Here is a 17,700-nt window from a genome sequence, read left to right on the forward strand (position 1 = left end):
TGAGAAAACTTCCCAGACTTGAAGAATGAGACAGAATCCCAAATTCTAGAAGCCTACAGGATGCCGAATGTGCAAAATCATAAGAGATCCACACCTAGACACATTATAATGAAGATGCCCAACATGCAGAATAAGGAGAGAATTTTAAAAGCTACAAGAGAAAGGAAGCAGATCACATTTAGGGGTAAGCCAATAAGGATAACAGCTGATCTTTCAACACAGACTCTGAAAGCTAGAAGATCCTTGAATAACATATTTCAAACACTGAAAGAAAATGGGTTCCAACCAAGAATTGTGTATCCAGCGAAATTAAGCTTCAGGATGGAAGATGAAATTAAAACCTTCCACGATAAACAAAAGTTTAAAGAATTCGCAGCTAGAAAACCATCTCTTCAAAACATCCTCGCCAAAGCATTACAGGAAGAGGAAATGGAAAATAACAATGAAAACCAACAGTGGGAGGTAGGACAGTAAAGGGGGGGGGGGAAATAATCAAAGAGGAAAACAAACCATGTTTAGTAACAGAAATAAACAAATATGGCTGGAAGAACAACCCATATCTCAATAATAACCCTAAATGTTAATGGCTTAAACTCACCAATTAAGAGACACAGGCTAGTAGAATGGATCACAAAACAAGACCCAACAATATGCTGCCTACAGGAGACGCATTTGATAGGAAAAGACATACATAGGCTGAAGGTGAAAGGTTGGGAAAAATCATATCACTCATATGGACTTCGGAAACAAGCAGGAGTGTCCATACTCATATCAAATAAAATAGATTTTAAGCCAAAGTTACTCAAAAGGGACAAAGAGGGACACTACATACTGCTTAAGGGAACCATACACCAACAAGACATAACAATCATAAATATTTATGCCCCAAACAATGGTGCAGCTATGATCGTCAAACAAACTCTTCTCAAGTTCAAGAGTCTAATAGACCACCATACCATAATCATGGGAGACTTCAACACACCTCTCTCGCCACTGGACTGATCTTCCAAACAAAAGTTAAATAAGGAAACTATAGAACTCAATAACACTATTAATAACCTAGACCTAATTGACATATATAGAGTATACCACCCAACATCAAGCAGTTACACTTTTTTCTCAGCAGCACATGGATCCTTCTCAAAAATAGATCATATATTATGTCACAGGGAAACTCTTAGACAATATAAAGGAGTAGAGATAATACCATGCATCTTATCTGATCATAATGGAATGAAACTGAAAATCAACGATAAAAGAAGGAAGGAAAAAGCATACATAACTTGGAGAATGAACAATAGGTTACTGAATGATCAATGGGTTATAGAAGACATCAAGGAGGAAATTAAAAAATTCTTAGAGATAAATGAAAACACAGACACAACATATCGGAATCTATGGGACACACTGAAAGCAGTTCTAAGAGGAAAATTCATTGCTTGGAGTTCATTCCTTAAAAAAAGAAAAAACCAACAAATAAATGATCTCATACTTCATCTCAAAATCCTTGAAAATGAAGAGCAAAACAACAGCAAAAGAAGTAGAAGGCAAGAAATAATTAAAATCAGAGCTGAAATTAATGAAATCGAAACAAAAGAAACAATTGAAAAAATTGACAAAACTGAAAGTTGGTTCTTTGAAAAAATAAACAAAATCGACAGACCCTTAGCGATGCTAGCGAAGAGAAGAAGAGAGAGAACTCAAATTACTAGCATACGGGATGAAAAAGGCAATATCACAACAGACACTTCAGAAATACAGAAGATAATCAAAAACTATTTTGAATCCTTATACTCCAATAAATTAGAAGATAGTGAAGGCATAGATAAATTTCTTAAGTCATATGATCTGCCCAGATTGAGTCAGGAGGATATAGAAAACCTAAATAGACCAATATCAATTGAGGAAATAGAAGAAACCATAAAAAGACTACCAACTAAGAAAAGCCCAGGACCGGATGGGTATACAGCAGAATTTTACAAAACCTTTAAAGAAGAACTAATACCAATACTTTTCAAGCTACTTCAGGAAATAGAAAAAGAGGGAGAACTTCCAAATTCATTCTACAAGGCCAACATCACCCTGATACCTAAACCAGACAAAGACACTTCAAAGAAAGAAAACTACAGACCAATATCTCTAATGAACCTAGATGCAAAAATCCTCAATAAAATTCTGGCGAATCGGATACAAAAACATATCAAAAAAATTGTACACCATGATCAAGTAGGATTCATCCCTGGGATGCAAGGCTGGTTCAATATACGGAAATCAATAAATGTTATTCACCACATCAATAGACTTAAAAATAAGAACCATATGATCATCTCGATAGATGCGGAAAAAGCATTCGACAAAGTACAGCATCCCTTTATGTTCAAAACTCTAGAAAAACTAGGGATAACAGGAACATACCTCAATATTGTAAAAGCAATCTATGCTAAGCCTCAGGCTAGCATCATTCTGAATGGAGAAAAACTGAAGGCATTCCCTCTAAAATCTGGAACAAGACAGGGATGCCCTCTCTCACCACTTCTATTCAACATAGTTCTCGAAACACTGGCCAGAGCAATTAGACAGACGAAAGAAATTAAAGGCATAAAAATAGGAAAAGAAGAACTTAAATTATCACTATTTGCAGATGATATGATTCTATACCTAGCAGACCCAAAAGGCTCTACAAAGAAACTATTAGAGCTAATAAATGAATTCAGCAAAGTGGCAGGATATAAAATCAACACGAATAAATCAAAGGCATTCCTGTATATCAGCGACAAATCCTCTGAAATGGAAATGAGGACAACCACTCCATTCAAAATATCTTCAAAAAAAATAAAATACTTGGGAATCAACCTAACAGAAGAGGTGAAAGACTTATACAATGAAAACTACAGAACCCTAAAGAGAGAAATAGAAGAAGATCTTAGAAGATGGAAAAATATACCCTGTTCATGGATAGGCAGAACTAACATCATCAAAATGGCGATATTACCAAAAGTTCTCTATAGGTTTAATGCAATGCCAATCAAAATCCCAACAGCATTTCTTGTAGAAATAGAGAAAGCAATCATGAAATTCATATGGAAAAATAAAAGACCCAGAATAGCAAAAACAATGCTAAGCAGGAAGTGTGAATCAGGCGGTATAGGGATACCAGACTTCAAACTATACTACAGAGCAATAGTAACAAAAACAGCATGGTACTGGTACCAAAACAGACGGGTGGACCAATGGTACAGAATAGAGGACACAGAAACCAATCCACAAAACTACAACTCTCTTATATTTGATAAAGGGGCTAAAAGCATGCAATGGAGGAAGGATAGCATCTTCAACAAATGGTGCTGGGAAAACTGGAAATCCATATGCAACAAAATGAAACTGAATCCCTTTCTCTCGCCATGCACAAAAGTGAATTCAAAATGGATCAAGGAGCTTGATATCAAATCAGAGACTCTGTGTCTGATAGAAGAAAAAGTTGGCTACGATCTACAGTCGGTGGGGTTGGGCTCCAAATTCCTCAATAGGACACCCATAGCACAAAAGTTAATAACTAGAATCAACAAATGGGACTTACTCAAACTAAAAAGTTTTTTCTCAGCAAAAGAAACAATAAGAGAGTTAAATAGGGAACCCACACCCTGGGAACAAATCTTTACTCCTCACACTTCAGATAGAGCCCTAATATCCAGAGTATACAAAGAACTCAAAAAATTAGACAATAAGAGAACAAACAACCCAATCAACAAATGGGCCAAGGACCTGAACAGACACTTCTCAGAGGAGGACATACAGTCAATCAACAAGTACATGAAAAAATGCTCAACATCTCTAGCTGTCAGAGAAATGCAAATCAAAACCACCCTAAGATACCATCTCACTCCAGTAAGATTGGCAGCCATTATGAAGTCAAACAACAACAAGTGCTGGCGAGGATGTGGGGAAAACGGTACACTTGTACATTGCTGGTGGGACTGCAGATTGGTGCAGCCAATTTGGAAAGCAGTATGGAGATTTCTTGGAAAGCTGGGAATGGAGCCACCATTTGACCCAGCTATTCCCCTTCTTGGTCTATTCCCTAAAGACCTAAAAAGAGCATGCTACAGGGACACTGCTACATCGATGTTCATAGCAGCACAGTTCACAATAGCAAGACTGTGGAACCAACCTAGATGCCCTTCAATAGACGAATGGATAAAAAAAATGTGGCATTTATACATAATCGAGTATTACTCTGCATTAAAAAATGACAAAATCATAGAATTTACAGGGAAATGGATGGCATTAGAGCAGATTATGCTAAGTGAAGCTAGCCAATCCCTAAAAAACAAATGCCAAATGTCTTCTTTGATATAAGGAGAGTAACTAAGATCAGAGTAGGGACGAAGAGCAGGAGAAGAAGATTAACATTTAACAGGGATGAGAGGTGGGAGGGAAAGGGAGAGAGAAGGGAAATTGCATGGTAATGGAAGGAGACCCTCAGGGTTATACAGTGGAGGGGGTAGAGAGAGAGGAGGGGATGGGAGGGGAGAGGTGGGGAGGGGGGAGGGTGGAGGATGGGAAAGGCAGCGGAGCACAACAGACACTAGTATGACAATATGTAAATCAATGGATGTGTAACTGATGTGATTCTGCAATCTGTGTATGGGGTGAAGGTGGGAGTTCATAACCCACTTGAATCAAAGTGTGGAATATGATATGTCAAGAAATTTGTAATATTTTGAACAACCCACAATAAAAAATTTAAAAAAAAAGAAAGAAAGAAAATCTTTGTTTCCTAACCACTTAGGAATTAATTCCTAATTAATTAATTAATTGGATTAATTAATGTGGATTAATCAAAAGTAAAGAAAACATTTTGCAATATCTTTTTAAGAGCAGACTAATTCAAAGAACTTTGTCCAATAAAACCTTATAAATAAATCTATCTGCTTGTAACTGAAGGCGATGGGCTGTTCACATCTGGATGGGTACAAATACAATATATTTCACTAGGGAATAAAAGAGAAGAAAAAGGTTTGCTACTTACAGCAAATAAGGATATCACTGGAGTTATTTTTCTCCCACATTTTTTATTGGTGCATTATAGTTGTACATACTGATGGGATTTGGTGTTAAATATTCATACACAAACACAATACAAATATAACAACATAATTTGGACAGTATTGTTCCCCAACACTTTCCCCATCCTTCCCTCCCACCCCTTGGACCCTTTCCTCTCCTGATCTCCCTTTGATTTTCATGAGACCCACCCCCACCTTTCTTTTCCTTTTTTCTCTCTGGTTGGCACATATGAGAGAAAACATACAATATTTAGCCTTTTGAGTTTGACTTATTTCACTTAATATAATGGTCTCTAGTTACATCCATTTTCCTGGAAATGACACAATTCCATTTTTCTTTATGGCTGAATAAACCATCATGTGTATATATATCACATTTTCTTTAATCCATTCATCTGTTGGTGGACACCTATGTTAGTTCTATAGTTTGGCTACAGTGAATCGTGCTGCTATAAACATGTGTATGCATGTATCGCTATAGTATGATGACTTTAATTCTTTAGAATAAATACCAAGAAATGGTGTTGCTTCCATGCCTAGTCTTTTGAAGAGCTGCCATACTGATTTCCATAGTGGTTGTAATAATTTACAATCCCACCAACAGTGTAAAAAATGTTCCTTTTCTCCACATGCTCTCCAGCATTTATTATTGTTTGTACTCTTTGTGACAGCCATTTTGACTGGTGTGAGAGGACATCTCAGTGTAGCTTTGTTTTGCATTTCCCTAATTGTTATTGATGCTGAACATTTTTTCACATATTTGTTGGCCATTTGTATTTCTTCTTTTGAGAAGTGTCTGTTTAATTCATTTGCCCATTTATTCATTGGGTTGTTTGATTTATTTTGGTGTAAAGTGTTTTGAGTTCTTTATATATTCTAGATATGAATCCTCTGTCAGAAGAATAGCTGACAATGATTTTGTCCTATTCTGTAGGTTCTTTCTTCACATTCCTAATTATTTCCTTTGCTGTGTATAAGCTTTTTAATTTTATGCCACCCCATTTACTAACTTTTGGTGTTATTTTCTGAGCTTTAGGAGTTCTGTTGAGGAAGTTATTGCCTGTGCCTATATACTGGAATGTTTACTCTATGTTTTCTTCTTAGAGTTGTGTAGTTTCTGGTCTAATCTGGATCTCTGATCCATTTTTTAGTTGATTTCTACATATGGATAACCAATTTTCCCAATACCATTTGTTAAAAACATTGTCTTTACTTCAATGTTTGTTTTAGCACATTGGTCAAGTATCAGATGATTATAAACATGTGGTTTGTCTCTGTCTTCTATTCTGTAGCACTGGTCTGTGTGTCAGTCTTTGTGCCAGTACCATGCAGTTTTTGTTACTATAACTCTGTAGTATAATTTGAAGTCAGGCATTGTGATGCTTGCTTTTTTGGCTTAAAATTGCTTTAGCTATTCTGGGTCTTTTGTTCTTCCAAATGAATTTTAGGACCAGTTTTTCTAGTCCTGTAAAGAATATCATGGATATTTTGATAGGAATTGCATTGAATCTGTATATTGCTTTTGGTAATAAGGCAATTTTGACAATATTAATTCTGCCTATCTATGAGTATGAGAGGTCTTTCCATCTTCTGAGGTCTTATTCAGTTTCTTTCATCAATGTGCAATAGTTTTCATTGTAGAGGTCTTTCACCTCCTTGGTTAGATTTCTTCCCAGGTTTTTGTTTGGTTGTTTTGAGGCTATTGAGAATGGACTTGTTTTCCTGACTTGTTTCTCAGCAGATTTATGGTTGGCATATAGAAAAGCTATTAATTTTTGTATATTTATTTTGTAATCTGATATTTTGCTATATTTGTTTATTAGCTCTAGCAGTCTTTTGATGGAATTTTTTGGATTGCCTAAGTATAGGATCATGTCACTGCAAACATCCTTCTCTTGTCTAATTGCTAAGGCTAGAATTTTTTGCACTATATTGAAAGGAGAGGTAAGAGTGGATAGTCTTCATTGTCTTGTCCCAGATCTAAAGGAAATGCTTTCAGGTTTTCCTCATTACTTTGAGGTTGGCTTTGGATTTTTATATATAGCCTTTATGATGTTGATATAGATTCCTCTCAGCCCTAGTTTCTTCAGTGTTTTGTTGTTGTTGGTATTGTTGTTATTGTTTTATCAGGAAGGGTGCTGGATCCTATTAAAGGTGTTCTCTGAATCTATTGAGATGATTAAGTGATTTTTGTCCTTAATACTATTTATGTAATGAATTGCATTTTTTGATTTGTGCACCTCTCAAATAAAACCAACTTGGTTGTGGAGTTCAATATTCTCAATATGTTGTTGTACATAATTCGCAAATATTTTATTAAGTTTTTTTTTTTTTTGCATCTAAGTTCATCAGGGATATTGATCTGTAGGGTGTTTTGTTTGTTTGTTTGTTTGTTTTGTGGTGCTCGGGATTGAACGCAGGGCCTTATGCATGTGAGGCAAGAACTCTGCCAACTGAGCTATATCCCCAGCCCTGGTCTATAGTTTTCTTGATGTGTCTGGTTTTCGTATGAGTGTAATACTGTCTTCATAGAATAAATTTGGAAATGTTCCATCCTTTTCTATTTCATGGAATAATTTGAGGAGTATTGGCATTAATTCTTTAAAGGTTTAGTAGAATTCAGCTGAGAGTCCATCTTGTCCTGACTTTTCTTTGTTCAAAGGTTTTTAATTACTGCTTTCATTTCATTGCTAGTTCTTTTGGTCTGTTTAGGTTTTCTATGTCCTCTTGATTCAATTTTGGTGGATCATATTTGTCTATAATGGTGTTCATTTTTTCTGTTTTCCAATTTATTGGAAAAAATAGTCCCTAATGGTCGGTTGAGTGTCTGTGGTGAATTCTCCTTTTCATTTCTAATTATATATATTTTTGTAAAATTCATTTGTGTGTGTGTGTGCATACACGTGTGCACTGGGAATTGAACCCACTGAGAATTGAACCCAGTGAACCACATCCATAGCCCTTTTTATTTGTTTATTTATTTTGAGACAGGGTCTGGCTAAGTTGCTGAGGCTGACTTTGAACTTGTGATCCTCCTGCCTTGTCCTCCCAAGTCACTGAGATTACAGGCAAGGGCCACAGTGCCTAGTTTCATCTCCAATTTTATTAATTTGTATTGTTTTCTCTTTTTCTATTAGTTTGGCTAAGGACTTATCTATCTGGTTTTTCAAAGAACCAATTGTTTCATTTAAACTATGTCTATCATTTTATTCTCAATTCCATTGATTTTAGCTCTGATCTTAATAATTTCCTTCTTCTACTGGTTTTCTAATTGGTTTGTTCTTCTTTTCAAAGGCCTTGAGATGCAGCATTAGGTTGTTATTTGGGATTTTGGGGATTTTTCTGATTTTCTCACATAGGTACTCATAGTTATAAACTTTCCTCTTAGAACTACCATCATAGTGTCCCAGAGATTCTGAAATGTTGTATCAAAATTCTCCTTTCAGTCTAAGAATTTTTTTTATTTTGGAGTTACTTTTAAAACAGTCTTCTTTTGAACAAAGAAAGTGTTCAAACCTTTCCTTTTCAACACCATCAAACTAGTCTTATTCAAATCACGTGAACTTGAAAAACACTTGAGTTAGAACCAAATTTCTAATGTTAGAAACTAACATTTGGCTTTAGTTTTTACATTTCTTGGAGTGTGATCTTTTTGGGGAACCTATACATGTTTATATAGGAAAGCACATGTAGAGGAGGCACATTCCTGAGCTGGCTTAGTTTAAGGCCATAGATCGCATGTTGAAAGAGGAAAGATGGTGCATACCAGCACTTCCAGGCAGAGAATGTAATATTCAAATGATTAAAGTCTGTTCCAGTTTGCCTCAAAGAATGAGTCAGAAAGACTAAGTGACCTTGCCTGGGTCCTCATAAGTTTCTCCAAAGAGTTTCAGCTGAAACAAAAGAAACCTTGAAGGCACATCAACAGTCTTTTAAAGGGATAGCATTTGTCTCCCCTCAAGCTCCTAAGTGTAGGAGTTGGCCTCTATAGGTGCCTGCCTCCCTTGACAGCTAACACATTCTTGGTCGGATTTAACCACATGAGATGATTTTCTTTCCACAAACCTTCTGCAACTGTTTCTATCCTCTCAGTTTTTTCCAATGTGTTCCTCTCTCTCATTCTGGAATATGTCATTTTACATCAGAACAAAATTACTCTTTTTTTTACCTTTGATGGAAACACATTTTATATACCATGTATAATTGGCATACATGTTGTTTCCCTTATTATTTTTAGTAGTTGTATTTACAGATATTGATTATTGGTTTTCAACCATTAGCAGCTGTTTTTTGTCATTATTGTTGTTGTTTTATCAGCAATGAAAACCAGGAAGCAGACAAGTGTGCACTGTCCCCACATACCCGATTGTGTAGTAGACTAAAAAATTCCTTGAATATACCACCACACAACTCTTATAGATATATGCTTCTACATAATGCAATTTTTCCATGTTGCAAAATAAGAATATGTCTATTTACAGACTTGAACAGGTTTAGGCTCTTCATGCAATAAAAAGTAATAAGTCAAACTACATAAACTTAACCTGATGTATAGTAATCAATGTTTCAGTATTTTATCTTACTTAGAAATGATTAATGAATATCTATTATGTAGTTTAACATAGGTCAAAGTTGGCCAGTTCCTAAAAAAATATGGAAAGTATTCTTAGGCAGATATAATAAAAACAGAATTATTGTTGGAAAGCCCCTGTGTAAAAGTTTCATTCCTATTACATCGTTTTAATACACATGTTCTCAAAAACTAAGCTTGCACTATTCTGAAATTTCATTAGACCGTAAACAAAGCCAAACATCATTTCAAGCTATTTTTCTGCTATTTTTACATTACATGTATGTTAGTCAAGAATTTTTAGAAATTATAAAAGAAATAACCTAGAAAGTTAAATATGTGGGTTTGTGTTGTAATTGCTGTTGTGCTTAATATATATCAAGCTATTCCGTTTCATTTCATCACATCTCATATACTTATTCTTAGGCTGAATTCATAATTTTTATAATCTTGAACATCTAGTAAATATTACCTTATTTGACTAGTACATCCAAGCAGAATAAAAATTTATGCTCATACACATAATCTGATAACTCAGAAGATACTTTTATTAAACCAACACCATCAAACTAGTCTTATTCAGATCACGTGAACTTGAAAAACACTTGAGTTAGAACCAAAATTACTAATGTTAGAAACTAACATTTGGCTTTAGTTTTTATATTTCTTGGAGTTGTAGGAACATTTAATTTACATAAGCACTTATTTAGCTCCAAGCCAATTTGAATAGAGTTCTTTTCAGAGACATTATAAATTCAGTTGGTAATACCATCCGGAGGTAGAAAACTGTCACATATATATACCATATGTACATCCTTACATAAACATACAGATAGGTGCAACTGGAGACTTCAGAGGTTCCCTTCTAAAACTTTAGCCAGGTAAACACAAAACTCACAAGTTTACAAGTTTATGTAAAATGGATCTCATCTTTGCTCTACTTTATAGTCTGTTTGAATTGTTCAGGTGTTCTGTTTTTGTTTTTGTTTTTTTTTTAATTTGTTGGCTTGTTTTGTTTTGTTTTTGTTTTTGTTTGTTTGTTTGGGGTTTTGTTGTTGTTGTTGTTGCTGTGCTTTGCTTTTTGGCAGATAAGCTCAAAGTAAGATTACTCAATATGATGGCTAATGCCTTTTATCTCTACGTGTGGGAGACTCAAGCTTTAGCCTCAAATGTAATATAGAGTAATACAGAGGCTGTGAACTAAATATTAGATGAAGGACATTCGAAAATATTTCCAAAGCCTTTTTGATTGGTTACAATATTTAGTGTGTTTCAAATTAGCTTATTTTATCTCTTTTAATCTTCAATTGGTTGCTTTTGAGGGACTCTAAGTTGCATTAGCCCCTTTCAGGGAACCTAAAGTTCTAGTGATTGTAGAGGATTTGGGGCTGCACTGGGATAGGAAGGCATGTGTGCACAGTGGGTGGAGGTCACAGAAGTTTGAAGGGATCATATAGATGACATGAAGGGGCTGAAGAGAAAACGCAGGTGGTGAAGGAGGAAGAGAGAAGCGGAGAAGCCATAAATGAGCAAGTACGAGTAAGTCATAAGTTTCCCCAAAGTAAATGAAGTTCCAAATTATCATCAGTAAAAACCATGCCAACAAGAAAAGCAGACAGAGTTGGCAGAGAATGTAGTCAGCAGATTATGAGAAGGTGGGAGAGTTTCAGTAGACTGAGAAGTTCTCCTGGGAGAAACAGAACAGAGAAACCTCACAAAGAGTCAAAGAAAATTTCAGCCAGAGTCAAGGAATAAATCCTACTTGAAAAAAGGAACTAGGAAGAACTTCAGCCCAGGAGGTACCATCTCAAAGAAAGAAACTTCCAAGAATATACTCAAAAATGTATCCTTACCTGAACTGCAGGGGACTATCCTCTGGATCACAGGCTCGGGACTGGGACTTGCTAAGGGCTCCCAGGTCAGTCAGTCTTCAGTGCAGAGAGAGACTTCAAAGGGTCACCATTGGGGTTCTGAGAGACAGGTCTGGGGGTCCAGTAATAAATCTGATCCTACACAAGTTCTGGCAGTATAATTGTTAAAGGGAATCAGAGCCAGATGACAGTTACAGCAATAAAAACATTTTATGGAGAAACTCTTGAAGAAAGGGGGAAAGGGACCTCAGTGTAAAACTGAGCTCAATGCAGAAGACAGCAAGACTAGTGGGGATTTATTGCCAATGAGCAGATCTAGGTGAGTAGATGGAAAATTACTAAGAGAAGATATTAAGTGTAGAGGTCTTACTTAACCAAGTTAGCATTATTCTCTCTGAAGGCAAGTCAGGGTGATCAGAGATCAAGGGTGGGGCTGAGGAACTTTACCAGGTGGCAAGGATGGGAAATTCTCCCCAAACTAATTTACTAGAATTCTTGTTACAACTGGGCTCTGCAGGTCCAGCAAGAACAGAGTTCAAGATCAAGGACTAGTAGAAGAGGGCTCAGAGGAGCCTAACTAATGTTTGGTCAGGGAGAGGATTTTCAACATGTAGGTTCGAGCACCAGAAAAGAGAGAAGATCAGAATTGTCAGATGTAATAGCTGGACTTCAGGGTAGGAAAAAGTAGGATAATTTTAACCTACCAGGTGCTGATAAAGGGAACAGTCTCCCAGGTACCTGAACAGCAGATCAAAAATTGAGACTCATTCAAAAGTCAAAACAAAAGAAGCAAACATGAGTTCCTTAAAGTCTGAGCTCACAGATCAGACAGACAACAGCACAGTAGAGTCAGAGGGTTTACGGGTTCCAGAAGAGGTGTGGGGGTTTTAAAAGATAACCTAGCCCATTCAAATAATAAGAGTTTATATGAGCTTGTCTTTGTGAATTGAGCCTCTTCAAATTAGAAGGGATCCAGGGGCTTATCCCCAGGGACAAAAAGGGAAGGCATTATAAGGTGATTGCAGAAGCAAAGCAAAGCAAATGGTTGATTGGTTAAAGGAGAGCACATGCCTTGTTTGGATCACTCCATGAAAAGTATCTAGTTAGAGGTTAGTTGATGGTTCCTGGTCTGTTGGGCTTAAATTTTATTTTCCAGAAATACGATTTTTTTTTTTTTTGGTACCAGGGATTGAACCCAGAGATGCTTAGCCACTGAGCCACATACCAGCCCTTTTTATTTTTCAGTTTGAGACAGGGTCTCACTAAGTTGCTTAGAGATTCACTAAATTGCTGAAGCTAACTTTGAACTTGGGATCCTCTTGTCTAAACATCCCAAGCCACCAGGATTACAAGCATGCACCAGCAAGAATAAGATTTTTACACTGAGTTGGATTTCAGTTGGCTTACACAGGAAACAGGGTGCCAGAGCTACCTCAGTCTAACGCCTTCACAGTTAATTATTTTAATAGTGGGATAGAGGAAACTTTTCCTATCTTTTCTATGTTCCATGAAACCAAATGATTCTGGGGAGACCTCTAGATGGAGAGTGAACACTGTTGACCACCTGACTCTATCCTGGGCCTGTGTCACTTTCCCAGCTGGATTCTCCCACTTCTGATATCCCGTCCCTCCCGAGTCTGCTGTAGGAACCTAGTTGTACTTCTAGTTGTATTTCTTACATTACTTCCGTGGGGTCACTGCCAAGTGACAACATGAGAGCCAAGTCTCACGGAGTGACAAATGCTGGATCCTGAGCCAGACTCACCTTAACTTACTTAGTCCCCAAGTTTGTGTCACATCCGATTGAAATATAAATTCCAGCTTTAGCAATCATGGACCTTTAGGGACTGTTGCATCCAGAAAGTCTCAAACTCTATCATGCATAATAATTACTGGCTGCTTTTTTTCAAAAATGCAAATTCATAGGCCTCACTCTCAGAAATTCTGATTAGGCCAGTCTTGGTGGGAACTTGGGAATATGCATTCATAATGAGGCTTCCAGGAATCTGCCTTTTTAAAGGGGCCTCTAGGAGACTCCATTGTGCTCTTTAAGAAACTCTGATTAGTCAGAATCACAAGTGTCAAAAACTCCTTTGAATTCTAATAACCTGTAATCTAGGTCAAATTAAAAGGACTGAACCTATTACAGGACAGCATCATATCAAGGAGTGAATAATCACATGAGAATAAATCACGTAACAGGGTCTCTGAACCATTGAAAATGTGGGAACAGAATTTACTTCTAAATCTCTTTTATAAAATTTAAGTTTCACAAGTTTTCCTTGAACTAAAACTTCTTGCTGTCGCTGGAGAGAAAGAATGATGTGGGAAGGGCAAGCATTGAAGTCTCTGCTAAGTGCCATCATGGTAAGGTCCCCGATCTGCCACAGCCCAGTGTGTTTTTCAACTCCCCAAATTAAGACAATCTATAAAGAAATGTTCATTTATTAGCAACTTGTGTTTGACAGTTTATTTCATGTCAGCCTCCAGCTTTCCTCTGCAAGCTTATTTGCATAATGTGTTATTATGTCTAAATGGAAAACTAAATGCCTCCATGTGGTCTTTAAATGACAAGTGCTTGTCAGCTTCATGCAATATTCAGAAGTAATAGATCCAAATCACAACAGCACTCACTGAGATGTTAAAAAAAAAAAAAAACTTGTTGTGTATCCTTCCTTGACAAATTTACACTTTGGTACAGAATTGTCAATTAGACGTTCCATGTGTTAAACAGTTTAGTTCAACTGTGAAGGAATTTACTGTAGCTTTATTCTACTGTGTTCTGAGTAATTACAATTCACATTACAATTTTTTTTTTATTTCAAAGCAGCTCAAGAGATAATCTCCAAGTGACCTTGGCAAGATATCTCTAAGAACTTCCTTCTGTTTAATTATTTTAAAATATGTAGAAATTTGTGATATAATGTTTTTCAGAACCCTAAAAAATCTATTGTGGAAATGCCAAATTATTTTGGTCTTACATTTGATGTTTTAGGATTGGCAAAATGGTGCTATTTTTTTGTATTTTACAAAAAACACTTGATTTTAAAGTTTTTTTTTTTTCCTATGTCATGTTTTCCCTCTACCTACATTTGGAATTGTTCTCATTTTAACACTCTGATTCAATATTAACATTTGATTTAACATTAGCACTGACAACGGAAATTATGAAACTTCCTCCACATAACCCTCTGAAAAGAAGTCACTTTGTCTCAAGGGCCTTCTCAATTGACAGACAAGAGAATGTGGCTACAAAACAGACATTCATGCAGCTCCTCCAGTTCCAGGCTGCTTCCACCCCTCCCACTTACATGCTGCCACAAAAAGAGCTTAGGCCTGAAGGGGTGTTTGGCCCCCAGTAGATTGGCCCTGGAAGATTTCCAAGAGGAACATAAAAAGTTAATGGAGGCCAGAGACCCCTGGTTTAGGGATCCTGGGGATCTGCCTTCAGACAGAGCAGGTCTAAGGCTCCTATGGGGGAGACAAATAACCCAGACTCTAGGGAAAGGGAAGAGAAACCAGCCTGGTTTATGTGCATCACTGAGACCCTCTCCAGACTCAGAATGACCAAGAGTAGAAAGAGAGAAATGACACTCTGACTGATTTACCCAGGGGGTCCCTCAGGACGTGGTTGATTTTGAGACTGCAAGTCATAAGAGTTTGCACACCAAGAGCCAGTTGGTGGGAAATGTGCTTTTAGGGATGTGTGACCCCCGTCCTGACCCTGGACAGTGATGATGTGTTCAATAGGCTTTGTATGCAAAGGCTGGAGGCTGGTGATGGATGGCAAATGAGTGGGCAGAAACTGACCTCAGAGTAACAACAAGGACCCAGTGAACCCAGATAATAGCCTATTGAAGTGAGTTCCTAAGAGACCTCAAAATGTAGTCACAGAGAAAGAATTCAAAGCAGTGTGATGAAAAGTGAGCAGAGGGAGACACTGACTTAAAAAGGGGAGAATAATCAATGGGAGAAATGTGGGAATCATGGAATGTTGAACATAAACCACACTTAAAGATATGCTAGCCAGTCTCTTTATTTCACCCATAACAAAGAAGAGGCCCAGAAAAGTGAGTTCCACAATGATTTCCCCAGCTGCTTAATGGCAGAATTAGACCTAAATGTGTATCATCTAGCATTTAATTGTGCTCACTTTTATCCTGTCTCATTGGAGGAAATATCAGTTTATCCAGATCCTCTGCAATGCTGCAGTTGTAAACTAAAATAGAGTTAACGGACTACTAACAAACCTGATCCTGTTTCATTTACTGTCCAAGATACTCTTGGAAAATTTACATTCTCTTGCTAGTTTTCCTAATATTACTATTATTATATATTAGAATCATAGTATCAACGAGAAAAAAGTATAGACCAGATGGTGGGGAAATTGCTCTCCTTTGGAATCCTGGTAAACCTTTCTGATTAGAGTATGTTTCTGTTCCATTTTCCCTGTCCGCAGAATGAGAACATAATATTCATCTATTTAAAATTGATCCAATAAGGAAAATATGCATTATTTAGCACCTATTCCATTTATTCCTTCAACAAAATTATTTTTAATCACTGGTTAAGAGCCAGGCATTGTTCTAGAAACTAGAAGCACAGCAGTGAATAAAATAAAAGATGTCTGCACATTCATGGGGCTTGTGCTCTAGCAGAAGTGACAGTGGTTACATAAAATAATTAACAATATAATCTCAGAAGTGGTAAGTGCAGCATAGAAAAATGAAACTAACTACATGTATGGAAGGCCTAGTCTACTCTCCAATCACTACTGAGTAAATTCTTTGGCCATATGGCAGGGCAAACTCATCAAAGAGCATTGCAGGACTGAAACTGCATTTCACACTCTGTGACCTGCATAATACTAGTTCTGTCAGATGATAATATGTGTTTTTTGAGAAAACAACAAACAAAATACTCCTAAAAAACTTTAATAAATCTTGGTTTAAAAAAAGTAAATAAATGCATTTCTTTACAGTTCTTCAGAGGATATGAAATGCCAATATGAGCTGGAGCTCTATGAGAATATTAGAATATTACAGAGACCCTATCTTGATTATGGAACTTGCTGACCTGATTCTCTGTGGGAAGCACTTTGGAAGAAAACATTGCATTGTAAATTCTGCTAAATGGAGATTGAACTATATTCTGCAAATGCTCGTGTTGTGTAAGACAAATGTCCATTTTTTTTTTTTTACTAATATGGTGAACTCAATGCTGTATTTTAAGGAGCAATTGAGGCATCCAACTTTGAAAATTGGTATCTGAGGAACTCTACCTGTTGCAATTCCCATAAAGTTTAAAAAATATTTTTTTAATTACAAAACATGTAGTCGACTTGTAAAAGTATAAGATGAACATTGAAAAAAGAAAAGCTTTCATTGTCCATATAAAATACCTTGTATTTGTCTATATCCCACATTGGGCAGTGTGCTAAAAAGACACCAATTCTGCCTGAGTGACACAGTACAGTGCTTGGCAAATGTGCACAAATAACAAATATGTAAAAAATACATGAACAAATCAATAAAAGGACAAGGGATTGCACATTATCCCATAATATGCTTACCTTATCCTGTAGTTAACACATGAAGTACTCTTAAATTATTTAGGTGAAATTCCCATAACATAAAATTTATTACTTTAAACAATTCATTGGCACTTAGTCTATTTATAATGTTGCACAACCACTATCACTATGTTGTTCCCAAATATTTTCATCCCTCCAAAAGGAAAACTTATACCCATTAGTTAGTCCCCATTCCTCTTTCTCCTTAGCCCCTGGCAATCTCTACTCTGTTTTCTGTCTCTGTGTGGTTAACTATTCTCCTTTTTCACAAATGAAAAACACAATACATGACCTTTTATGTTTGACATTTTATAATTGGCATGTTTTCATGTATCCTAACTTTATTTCTTTATATGGCTGAATAATATTCCCTTGTATGTATCCACAATTTGTTCATCCAGTCATCCATAGATGGACATTTGGACTGTTTTTCCCTTTTGGTTCTGTAAATATGCAGCAAGTATCTGAGAACTTATTTTCACTTATTCTGAGTGTGTACCCAGGAATGGACTTGCTGAGTCCTATGGTAATTCTATATTCAACTTTTTGAGCAACTGCCAGTAATATTCTTGAAAACAAGAAAGAAAAAGCTAGAAAACTGAAGCCTAGCCAAAATTCTGC

The sequence above is a fragment of the Marmota monax genome, unplaced genomic scaffold (assembly GCF_021218885.2).
Source record: "Marmota monax isolate L192 unplaced genomic scaffold, Marmota_monax_Labrador192_F-V1.1 WCK01_AAM20220418_F8-fsc00070, whole genome shotgun sequence".
NCBI lineage: Eukaryota > Metazoa > Chordata > Mammalia > Rodentia > Sciuridae > Marmota > Marmota monax.